The 13,032-nt window shown below is 45.2% G+C and overlaps 1 non-coding gene across 1 annotated transcript; it reads left to right on the top strand.

Annotated features, from left to right (window-relative positions):
* The first annotated feature begins 7,913 nt into the window (after positions 1-7,913).
* TRNAR-CCU (transfer RNA arginine (anticodon CCU)) lies at positions 7,914-7,986 on the top strand. The gene has a single exon. It is a non-coding gene; the product is annotated as a tRNA-Arg (tRNA).
* Positions 7,987-13,032: the final 5,046 nt, after the last annotated feature.

A 13,032-nucleotide genomic window follows, 5' to 3' on the forward strand; every position in this document is an offset into this window, starting at 1 on the left:
GTTGCAAAAGAGCTGGACACGACTGAGTCATGGAGCAAATAGAGCACCACCCCCGGGCAATCTGCTTGCTCTTGTGAGTTCCCCTGGGAAGGCCTCACCACGTGGTCAGCTCACTGCCAAATTTCAAGCCTTGGATTGACCAGGAAAAAAAAGAGAGCTTATCTCCTCCACAGTTCAAACAAACAAAAGGTCTGCACCTTGGTCTCAGCCTGCCTTAGATCATAACATAAGCCAATCTCTGAACCTATCACTGTGACTGGGGACATGCCCAAAGCTGGAGCAGCACTGTGGGGAAGCATACGTTCTCTAGAACCGGGATCCCCAACCTCCCGGCCACGGACCAGTACCTCCTGTCAGCTCAGTAGCGGCATTAGATTAGAAATAAAGTACACAATACATGTGATGTGCTTGAATCATTCCCAAATGATCCCCACCCTCTAGTCTGTGGAAAAATCACCTTCCATGAAACCAGTCCCTGACGCCAAGATGGCTGCAGACTGCTGCTCTAGAACAAAGTCAGGGTCAAGGGATGCAGCCAGCCAAACTGATTTTCTCTCCCCAAAGGAGAGGGATCCAAGAAGTTAGTGGCGAGAGAGACATCACCTGGGCTGCTTATTCTCCTTTTGCCTCCCCTCACGCCCGCATCTATTCTCCCCACCACCCTTGCTCTATTTGATCCACGCTCTGTGTTCTGAGATGCTGTCTCTGCAAGGCTTCCTCCCAGGCCCCTTGCCTCTGGCCATTGATTGGATCAGACAAAGCAGAAGCACAGCAGATCTGAGGAGGAGGGGGAGAAAGAAGTGGGTGTTTTTTCCCCGCCCCCTCCCTGCTCTAGTACCTCCTAAGGCCCCATTCTCATGGCTCACACCACCTCCTCTCTCCCTGCCCTCCAGCCTTTGAGGCAGTAACAGCTTCCTGCTGCTGTGATCTTGATACCTCAATGCCCTTGTCTATTCCACTGATGCTGCCCACTTATCTGCACATTGTCCCTTAAAATCTTTTAATCTAAACTAGGAGTCAGTGAACTTTGGCTCACAAGCCAATAACCACCCCCTCGCTTTTTGTAAAGACAGTTCTACTGGCCCACAGTCACACCCACCGCCCATCCTTTAGGTGCTGTCTGCGGCCAGTGACAGAGACTGTAGGCGGCCTGAAAAGCCCAAAATACTTTCTGGCCCATCACAGAAAAAATTGCTGACCCCTGGATAAACCAGCTCTGATGGCTTTTGCTTCCTGCTGGGACCCTTCCTATTTTATCTCCTCATAAAATTTAAGAAGAGAATGCTACTTTTACTGTAAGATTTGTACATAACTTTTGAGAAGAAACTAATATAGAAGATCAACCCTGCTGGTTCAAGGGGAAACCACACAGGGGATAGAAAGGTGTAGTGATCCTTTTTACAAAAACTTACTTGGTTGTGCAGGCTTTTAGTTGCAGCGATCCAGTCCCCTGACCAGGGATGGAACCCAGGCCCCGTGCACTGCGAGCACTAGTGAAGTCCTATAGTGATCTTTTTATACAGTGAACCCTGCTCTCTCCCAGCCCTTGAGCTGAGGGGTCTCAGGGCAGAGAATGCCCCCCGTTCTGCACCCCTAGCCACTGCTCACTCAGACAGCACACCTGGGTGCTCTGACTTCATCAGAGAATGCCAGTGAACGGGAAAATCAATATGTAAAGAACCAAACCGAAATGCCGGATGAAAAAGATGAACATTGCCAGGTTTAGAAAATAAAAATGTTCTAAACAGATAAACAGTAAGCAAAGTGCTTTGATTTGTACTGTTTTCCAGTCCATAAAACCCTAATATCCGCCAACGTTTCATTAAGAGCTTCCATGCCCGCTGCGGCTTGAACAGATTGCTGCAAACATGTTATTCGAGCCGCAGACCCAATCTTTTGCAATGTTTTACATGGGTGCTAAATGGGGGAGAAGTCTGATCTGTCATGAACAGAACTCTGCTTTAGGGGAAAAGTAAAGTCTGGAGTTAAATGAACAATATCTATCATTTTGCAATGTGATTTTTCCAGTCAATCAAAAAAAAAAAAAAAAAAGGTAGGCAACGAACATTTATTGGAGAAACAAAAAATGGCAGTGAACACATGCAACCAGATCCTCCTTCAGCTTTCAGAAACAGGGAGGATTTGTGATTTGAATAATTTCCACTGAAATAAATATTCAATTTATGTTGGAAATGGTTCATTTGGTCTCTTAGCCTTTTGCAATCCCCAAACCTAATAATACTCCAGTTTATGAAATCCCCTACTAATATAGCAACACCTTTTCATTTATTGTTATACTCACTCCTGAAGTGGCCCTGCTGCTAGCTTTCTGAACCATCAGCCAAAATCGAAGGTGCTGTACACAGAGCTCTTTTCCTTTATGATTTCTATTTTGTGACTGCAAGAAAGAGACAATAAATTAGCGACCCTGAAGTGGATTTCGAGCTGCGAAGCTGAGAAGACTTGGACAGATTATTAAATCACTCCCTGATCCTCAGTTTCTTTATCGGTAAAATGAGACCAACACTCCTTCCCTACCCCCACCACCCAGATTCTTGTACCTTCATCCATTCCCATTTGTTGAATATTTACTAAGCACCTTTTATGTGTCAGGAGGGTGCTGGGTGAAGAGGAAGATGCGGTCCCTGGAAGGTGCCTCTTGAAGTTCACATACGGAGGAAAGAGCTACCAAGGACCATGTGTTGGGGCAAGCTCTAGGACAGCAATAGCAACAGTTCTTTGAAAGCACCCACCCAGGAGGTACTAGTGGCCAGGAAGAGCCAAGAGTAAGGGATGGCTAAATGTATTCTGAAGAATGAGTCAGAGGGGAGGGGTACAACAGAGGATGTCATCACAAGGGAGAAGAGACTTCTCAGGATTACTGACAGCGTTTCACATGCCACACCCCAGGCTTTAAGGCGGGAGAGGCAAGAGCCCTGGGAAGCAGGGAGAGAACTAAGCAAAACCCATGTTCCAAGGACCTCCCAGCTTTGCTGAGGATTTGGACTTTTCCCTTGAAGGCGGTGGGGAGCCCACTGCAGGGTTTCTGTTGGGGGACATGGCCTGATTCAACGTGTTTCAGGAAGACCATCCTCACCACCACTAGCAAGCAGGTGGAGAAGGAGTCAGAGGGGAGACAGGAGGCAGGGATGCCCTTCAGCAGGGAGAGGTGCAGTGGCTGAAGCAAGATAGAGGCGGTGGGGATGCAAGAGAAGAGGCAGATGTGAGAAGCGTGAAGTTGATGGGACAGCTTGATAGACTGCGGAGAAAAGGGAAGGAAAATGTCAGGGAGGACTTGGAGGTTCCAGCTTCAACAAAAGAGTGGATGCTGGTTGTATTCACTGAGAGAGAGCGCATGTGAAGCTGGTGCTCGGCACAAGGCAAGATAAAGGATAGGTGCTCAGTAAGTGCGTCTCAAAGCAGAAACTTTATTCTCCTAGCTTCATTCTCCCCTCTTCTGTCAACCCACCCCCCAATGCGTGCACACACACACACACTGCCCCCACTCACTCTAGCTCATCCTGCACATCACTGCCTGGTAAATCTTCTTAAAACACCAATTTGCCTGTCAGATTTAAATGGCTCATTTAAATGGCTCAGGATTTCCCCAGGCACCACTCAAAGCCCCCCCTGCTCAGCCTCCCTAATCCAGCTCCCCTATCAAGCCAGCCCTGTTTCCTCTCTGCCTCAGTCCGGCCGCGCAGGCAGCAGCCCCATGACCTGCCGGCCTCCAGGCCTTTATTCAGGCCGTGCTCTGCTCCTGGAGTACTGGCCTTTCCTTCATCCTGCCACTGGAAATTAAAATCAGAGAGTCACAGTAGAGACCGTGATAAAAGAAAGCAATTCCCTCTGTACCCCTGTTACTTCTGTTAATTCAACACAGGCTTAATTCTTTGACATCTAGGCAACACAGAGAGTCTGTGGCTGAGGAAGTTTCAAGAGAAGAGACACAAAATGTAAGTTTATCTAGATTATAGATAAACTGGCTAATAAAATGTCTTGTTACATCCTTCTAGCACATTCCAAACTCTCCTTTTGATTTTGATTTTGAAATGCATTTTTAAAGCATGAGTGGATTATGATTGTCAAGGGGGAAAAAAGCTGTTTTCTTTCAGGCCTTAAGCTATAAAAACTGCTATTCCTGTTCTCTCTCCAAATGAGCCCACTTTAGGATGTCCTGCTGGGAAATGAAGGCAATTGCTTGATGCTTAGGAATTACCAAAGATTTACTTGAAAGTGCTACCTCACACTCGGTCGGAAATAAGCCTAAATGAAAAGGAAAACAATTAGCCCAAATGTGCCAACTTCAACAGTGTTGATTGGTCGGTTGGTTGATTTTGAAAGCCCATTTTTATTTCTGGAATCAAAAGTTGCAAAAACAAACAACAAACAACAAAAACTCCAGTTGTGACAGTCCATGGATGAGAAGTCCCTGGGGCAAGCACAGGCAGGGTTACTTTGAAGGGCACCCACGTTTGGGTCTGAGCCCCTCCCAGGGGCCAAGGAAGCTACAGGGCCACCTGGAACAACAGAGACTCAGGTCCTGTTGTCTGTCCAGCGGGCTTCCCCTCTGGGACGTGACAGCCCTCCTGCCCCAATCCAGCCTCACTCCCTTTCCAGCCCCAGGGCAGTGTTTCTTAAACAGTGGTCCAAGAACCACCTGCAGTTGCATCCAAATCACCTGGACTCTTAAAACATGCAGGTGGCTGCTCCCTAGACCCCCTTCCTGAAACCGCATCCCTCAAAGTGGGTTCATTCATCAACACCACCAGTACAGCCAGATTAGCAAGGCTTCTCTTCCCTCCCAGTCCATTAGCATTTTCCTTTCATTGTTTTCCTTAGTCTGCTAAAAGTCCCTGGTCTATTGTTCAGTTCTAAACTTTCCTGCAATTCCATTCTGTTGCCCAGTAAATTCACTCCCCACCCACCTGAATGACTTTATCATATTTCTTCTGCTGCTGCTGCTGCTAAGTTGCTTCAGTCGTGTCCAACTCTGTACAACCCCATAGACAGCAGCCCACCAGGCTCCTCCATCCCTGGGATTCTCTAGGCAAGAATACTGGAGTGGGTTGCCATTTCCTTCTCCAATGCATAAAAGTGAATAGTGAAAATGAAGTCACTCAGTCGTGTCCGACTCTTAGCAACCCCATGGACTGTAGCCTACCAGGCTCCTCCGTCCATGGGATTCTCCAGGCAAGAATACTGGAGTGGGTTGCCATTTCTTTCTCCACATATCTCTTCTATTCTCTTCCAACTACAATTTCCTGATTACCAATCCCATCACCTTGTAGCATTTGACTTTTCTCCTAATCTCTGAAAATTTAAAGGCTGTCCATTGAGAATTCCTTGCTCCTTGGAGGAAAAGCTATTTCAAACCTAGACAGCTTGTTAAAAATCAGAAACATCACTTTTCTGACAAAGGTCCATATGGGCAAAGCTATGGTTTTCCAGTAGTCATGTACAGATGCGAGAGTTGGACCATAAAGAAGGCTGAGTGCTGAAGAATTGATGTCGTCAAACTGTGGTGCTGGAGAAAACTCTTGAGAGTCCCTTAGGACTGCAAGGAGATCCAACCAGTCAATCCTAAAGGAAATCACTTCTGAATAGTCATTGGAAGGACTGATGCTGAAGCTGAAGTTACAATACTTTGGCTACCTGATGCAAAAAGCCAACTCATTGGAAAAGACCCTGATGCTGGGAAAGATTGATAGCAGGAGGAGAAGGGGGTGACAGAGGATGAGGTGGTTGGATGGCATCACTGACTCAATGGACTTGAATCTGAGCAAACTCCAGAAGATACTGAAGGACAGGGAAGCCTGGTGTGCTGCAGTCTATGGGGTCACAAAGAATTGGGGTCACTCACGACTGAGTGACTGAACAACAACAGTGAGAATTCCTTTCTCCTCTAGGCTTCAACCCCCTCTGCCCCACCCACCCTCACATACCTCTCTCCACTGGACCCATCCCTCACCTTGACCTGGATCCGGGATCCCACCTCACCTTCCTTCTCAGAACTTTTGCAGTGCCATATGCTTCCTCTCTCCTATATGTTCAGTCTTGTGCTCTCAACCCAGTCCTTCCCTCTGGCTCTTTTTTCCTTCCATTGTTGAGTATCACTGGAATGGGGAATTCTCTCCAGTATCCTAGGAGAAGTATGCATCAGTAGGACATATTTTAAACTCAGTTACCACAACTGAATGTTAACTTGTTATCTATAAATACTTACTAGAACGAAGAATATATTTCAGAACAGTTTTTAAACTTTTGATCATAAAAAATTTCAAATATATTAAGAAACAGAGAAGCTATACAGGGTCACGAGTCAGAAATGACTGAGCCAGCATGCAAGGGCAACTTATATATATATATATATATTTCAGGTGTACAGCATTATGATTTGACATCTGTATGTACTACATACAGTCTAGCTGCCATCTGTCACCATACAATTGGCCCACCTCACCCATTTCACAGACTCCCCCTCACCCAACCAAGTTCCCCTCTTGTATCCACTAATCTGTTCTCTGTGTCCAAGTTTGTTTTTATTTTCATTTTGCTCATTCATTTTTTTAGATCCCACATCTGAGTGAAAACATAGGTTATTTGTCTTTGTCTGATTTATTTCACTTAGCATAATACCTTCAAGGTCCATCCATACTGTTGCAAATGGCAGGATTTCATTCTTTTTTATGGCTAAGTGAAGAGTTGACTCATTGGAAAAGACTCTGATGCTGGGAGGGATTGGGGGCAGGAGGAGAAGGGGACGACAGAGGATGAGATGGCTGGATGGCATCACCGACTCGATGGACGTGAGTTTGAGTGAACTCCGGGAGATGGTGATGGACAGGGAGGCCTGGTGTGCTGCAGTTCATGGGGTCGCAGAGTCGGACACAACTGAGCGACTGAACGGAACTGAACTGACCATCCCATTGAGGGCAGGAGAAGGGGACGACCGAGAATGAGATGGTTGGATGGCATCACCGACACAATGGACATGAGTTTGGGTGGACTCCGAGAGTTGGTGATGGACAGGGAGGCCTGGTGTACTGCGGTTCATGGGGTCTCAAAGAGTCAGATACAACTTAGCAAATGAACTGAACTGAACTGAGCATCCCATTGTGTGTGTGTGTGTGTGTGTGTGTGTGTGTGTGTTAGAGACTATCAGAAAAACTGCCTTGTCTCATTTCCTCTTCCAACTACCATCCTTTCTATCTCTTCCCCACCCATAGCCAAAGTTCTCCAGAAAGCAGTCCTCTATGCCTTCTTAATTTCTTCAGTTCCTACCTACTCTTAACCCATTTAGGTCTGGTCTCGCTTCTGCACTGTAGCTCCTAGAAATAATAATGGCCTCCATACCACCAACTCAAGCAGACATTTTATTTCAATTCCATCTTATTCTAGTGTAAAATTTAGTAGCTTGAAACAAGAATTCATTTTTTCTTTCTTGTGATTCTATTAATTGACTGGGATAAGCTGGGCAGGTCTTACTTGGGTTGTCTCAATGGGCTAGTGTCATCTTGACACTAAGGTGACTCATGCCTTACATGTTTGGTACCCAGGTTGGAACAGCTGCCACAACCGGGAGGCAGCCAGGCATCATCTCTCTCTCTCCATGGTATCTGCATAGTCAATTTAGCCTTCTTCACAGCATGGTGGTCTAAGGGTAAACAGACTTTTTACATGGTGGCTGGCATCCCTCTGAGCAAGCATTTCAAGAGACCAAGGTTGACACTGCAAACTTCATATGCCCTATCCTCAAAAGTCACAAATTCTATTAGTTGAACAAACCCAGGCCTCATTCAGTGTGGGAGGGTACTACATGAAGTGTGAATTTCAGGAGGCATAATTCATTTGAGGGCCATCTTTGGAGACTAACTGTCCTACTTGACTTTCCAACAACTATCAGAGGGACTTCCCTGGTGGTCCAGTGGCTAAGATTCTGTACTCCTAATGCAGGGGGTCTGGGTTCGATTCCTGGTCAGGGAACTAGATCCCACATGGCACAACTAAAGACTCCGCAGGCTGCATCAAAGACTGAAGGTCATGTTTGTAACAACTAATGCCTGGCACAGCCAAATAAGTAAATTTTTAAAATTAGCAAAGCCTTGTGAGCCATCCACTTTTTGAAACACTGTCTCCTTGCTCCCATAACAAACCATTTTTCTGTTGTTTCTACTTCTCTGAAGAGAGAGGGGTTTGTAGATCTCCTCTGCTCCAGTCCTCCAGGTCTGGCTCTGAGTCTCCTCTCTCCTATATCTCTTTAATCTCTTCTCAAATCAAATTAAGTCATTTAATCCAGATCTACTATTTCAATTAATTCCTAAAATACATAAGACGAAAATATTAATCATTCCAGCCCAAACTTGAATAGTATACTCCTCTGAATAGTATACTCCACCTCTCAAAACCTCCCCTTGAAGATCCCAAAGGTATCCAGTTTAGCATGTCTAATCTGAACTTCAGAGAAGGCAATGGTGCCCCACTCCAGTACTCTTGCCTGGAAAATCCCAGGGGCGGAGGAGCCTGGTAGGCTGCAGTCCATGGGGTCGCTAAGAGTCAGACATGACTGAGTGACTTCACTTTCACTTTTCACTTTCATGCATTGGAGAAGGAAATGGCAACCCACTCCAGTGTTCTTGCCTGGAGAATCCCAGGGATGGGGGAGCCTGGTGGGCTGCCATCTACGGGGTCACACAGAGTCGGACACAACTGAAGTGACTTAGCAGCAGCAGCAGCAATATGAACTTAGAATAGACCACTGCCCTAAAACAGGGCATCTTCCAGAATTCTCCAGCTTCCTGGAGGGTAACTCACCTGGCACACAGTGGAGCTGCCCTAATTGTCTCAGTTGTGACCATCCTAAAGGGATTGATAACCAGCCAGTCCCAGACACATGAGCAAGTCAAAGTGAGGAGAATGCTCAGCCAACCACAGCTGGCCGAAGAGGCAGAAGCGAGACCAGCAGAGAGCAGCCAAGCCAGCCCAGACCAGCTGAACTCCTGTGAACTGGTACAATAAACAAATGTTTATTTTTGTATGCCACTGAGATTTTGTGGTTTTCTCACTACATAGCATTATTTTGTCAATGGATGTCTGATACACTACAGCTCAAACATTCAACAATTGAAGAAAGGTGCAATGTCATGCAAGCTTTGAGAATGCTGTGTAGACGTACAGTCATCCCTCAGCATCAGTGAGGTGATTGGTTCGCAAATCCCCGGGGATATAATAATCAGAGAATACTCAAGTCCTTTGTATAAAACAGAGTGTTGTTGTTGTTGTTGTTTAGTTGTGTCTGACTCCTTTGTGCCCTCATGGACTGTAGCCCACCAGGCTCCTTCTGTCCATAGGATTTCCCAGGCAAGAATACTGGAGTGGGTTACCATTTCTTTCTCCAGAGGATCTTCCCGACCCAGGGTTAGAACCCGTGTCTCCTGCCTTGGCAGGCAGATTCTTTACCACTGAGCCACCAAGGAAGCCCCATAAAATGGAGTAGTATTTGCATATAATCTACGTGTATCCTCTCTAGGTTACTTTTAATAAGTAATACAATGAAAATGTTATGTAGATAGTTGCTGGCACATGGCAAATTCAACTTTTGCACTTTGGAACTTTTTGGGGAAAAAATGTTTTTTAAGTATTTTTCCATCTATTGGTTGACTCCGTGGACACAGAACCTCCAGATTGGAAGGGCTGACTGTAAACAGACTTGAAGTGTTCACAACAAACTGATAAACTGCAGAAGGAGGAGATGATTGAAAAACAATGTGTATAATATGACATCATTTTCATAAAACATGCATTTCTATATTTGCATATGAAAATATGCAAATTTTCAGGTCTAATATACAAGATGCCGACCGACGTGGTTATCTCTGGGTGGTAAGACTTTCCTTAATTTTCATTTTATGTCACTCATATAATTGTTCAAAAGGGAGAAAAAAATCTTTGCTGTATAGTACATTTGGTTTGGCTATCCTTTGGCTTGTTGGTAAAAATCCTGAATATTCTTTGATTACGTTTTGCAGAGGAGGGCACAGGAAGTATTCCTGCAGCATCCTGTGCAGGCAATGCGGACACTGCACCTCTTCCAGGACTCACTAAGGACTGCAGGTATAAGAACACACCTGTCTAATTCCTACTGGCAAGCCTGAAAAGAGAAGTTCACACCAGTGGTCTTCCCAGCCCACCATTAGAGCCTGGGAAGCCTTAGAAGTCCCTGCCTTGGAGACAGAGGATGGGGAGACTGGGAGCAGAGCAGGACGCCTCTAGAAACTTCCTGCCTGTGGGGCTTAGTTATATGCCTTGGACAAACAAAAGAAATCTTCCTCTAAGTTCTGACTAACAGGGTGTCAAATGTCATACATTCAGAATAAGAAATTCAATGCCCCGGGGCAGGCCAAGGATACCTAAGGTGCTAATCCTTCCTAAGGCTGAAAGGACTTTCTTTTCTTTTCTTTCTTTAAGCTTCCTTCCTTCCTTGCCCCATTTCCTCTCCCTCCCAATCATTCAAGGAGTTCCCTCCCTCCCTCCCTCCCTCCCTCTCTATTTTCTTTCTTTCCTTATCTAATATTTGGGAGTTAGGCCTTCATTTAAAATAATTCCTAATTTATAGCAAATCTATCCCTGTACTTTCCTGGACAATCCTTAATTTGCAGTAAACCCCCAATCCATTTTTTTTTTCCTGCCACTATTTCTGTTGCTAAAACCGTCCAGCTAGAGCTGGTGAAAATTGCACATCAGGCTGATGAACTCTACAGCAGTCATATATAATCTGGCTTCAGCTGACTGTGCTTATACACTGAATTTTCCTTTCCTCATTCCTACGTATTTCTTGTTCCCTACTGTGAGTTTAATCTTAGCCTTTTCCATTCTTGTCATGCCCCAGCACGTCTCACTCCAGAGACCCTGACTCCCAACACGTTAGGTCCAACAACTGCCCTTCCTCCTCCTCCAAACGTTATCATTTGATTTCCTCTGATCAACACCCCCCCAACCCCCACCCGGCTCCAGCAGCTCCCTTCAAAGCTCTTTGAAGGGTGGTTTCAGCCCACCCGGTTAGTCTCCAAGACAGAGGTTCTGTAAGTGAGGGTTCAGAAGATCATGTAGAGTCCACAAAGGCACTCCAGGTGATTCATGAATCTTTTGAAATGAATGTAGAATTTTGTCTTTAAGTCAGTTTTTAGTTGAGAGTCTCTAGATTTCATCTACTTTCCATAGGACTCTGCCAACCTAGGACTTTTCTTCATCACTCACTTCCTCTTTCTTGCATTTTTAGGCTCTCGCCTTTTTGACTGGTGTCCTCTTTGTCTACATACAACTTGGCTGTACCATGAAACAGAATTACCAGGTGTATTAGTCTGCTCTGGCTGCCACAGCAGACGACCACAGGCTGGGTGGCCGCAATGACAGAAATTAATTTTCTCATGGTTCTGGATGCAAGAAGTCCAGGATCAGAGTGCCAGGATGGTTAGTTTCTGGTGAGAACTCTCTTCCTGGCTTGCAGATGGCCACTCTCGCACTATATCCTAGCATGGCCTTTTCAAGGGGTGGGCATACAGGGGTGGGGGAAGGGAAGTTCTCTTTTCTTTTTATTATTATGCTACCAGTCCTATTGAAATAAGGCCCCACCCTTCAAACCTCATTTAATTTTAATGACCTCCTAAAGATCCTGTCTTCAAATATAGTCACATTGGAAGTTAGGATGTCAACATATGATTTACAGGGTGTTGTGGGGATGGCACATGGTTCAGCCCATAGCACCAAGGATAAAAATAACTTGATTTAAGATACCAGAGTTGTTATCTGTGTTACGCTGGCAAAACTGCTTTCTAACTTATCTTTCTGCTTTCTAACCTGCCCTTCACGCTCTGGAATGTGAAGTCAAGTGGGCTTTAGAAAGCATCACTGTGTACAAAGCTAGTGGAGGTGATGGAATTCCAGTTGAGCTATTTCAAATCCTGAAAGATGATGCTGTGAAAGTGCTGCACTCAATATGCCAGCAAATTTGGAAAACTCAGCAGTGGCCACAGGACTGGAAAAGGGCAGTTTTCATTCCAATCCCAAAGAATGCTCAAACTACTGCACAATTGCACTCATCTCACATGCTAGTAAAGTAATGCTCAAAATTCTCCAAGCCAGGCTTCAGCAATACGTGAACCGTGAACTTCCAGATGTTCAAGCTGGTTTTAGAAAAGGCAGAGGAACCAGAGATCAAATTGCCAACATCCGCTGGATCATCGAAAAAGCAAGAGAGTTCCAGAAAAACATCTACTTCTGCTTTATTGACTATGCCACAGCCTTTGACTGTGTGGATCACAATAAATTGTGGAAAATTCTGAAAGAGATGGGGATACCAGACCACTTGACCTGCCTCTTGAGAAACCTATATGCAGGTCAGGAGGCAACAGTTAGAACTGGACATGGAACAACAGACTGGTTCCAAATAGGAAAAGGAGTATGTCAAGGCCGTATATTGTCACCCTGCTTATTTAACTTATATGCAGAGTACATCATGAGAAACGCTGAGCTGGAAGAAGCACAAGCTGGAATCAAGATTGCCGGGAGAAATATCAATAACCTTAGATATGCAGATGACACCACCCTTATGGCAGAAAGTGAAGAGGAACTCAAAACCTCTTGATGAAAGTGAAAGAGGAGAGTGAAAAAGTTGGCTTAAAGCTCAGCATTCAGAAAACAATGATCATGGCATCTGGTCCCATCACTTCATGGGAAATAGATGGGGAAACAGTGGAAACAGTGGCTGACTTTATTTTTCTGGGCTCCAAAAACACTGCAGATGGTGACTGCAGCCATGAAATTAAAAGATGCTTACTCCTTGGAAGGAAAGTTATGACCAACCTAGATAGCATATTGAAAAGCAGAGACATTACTTTGCCAACAAAGGTCTGTCTAATCAAGGCTATGGTTTTTCCAGTGATCATGTATGGTTGCAAGAATTGGACTGTGAAGAAAGCTGAGCGCCAAAGAATTGATGCTTTTGAACTGTGGTGTTAGAGAAGACTCTTGAGA

This window comes from Bos javanicus, chromosome 15, assembly GCF_032452875.1.
Source record: "Bos javanicus breed banteng chromosome 15, ARS-OSU_banteng_1.0, whole genome shotgun sequence".
Classification (NCBI taxonomy): Eukaryota; Metazoa; Chordata; class Mammalia; order Artiodactyla; family Bovidae; genus Bos; species Bos javanicus.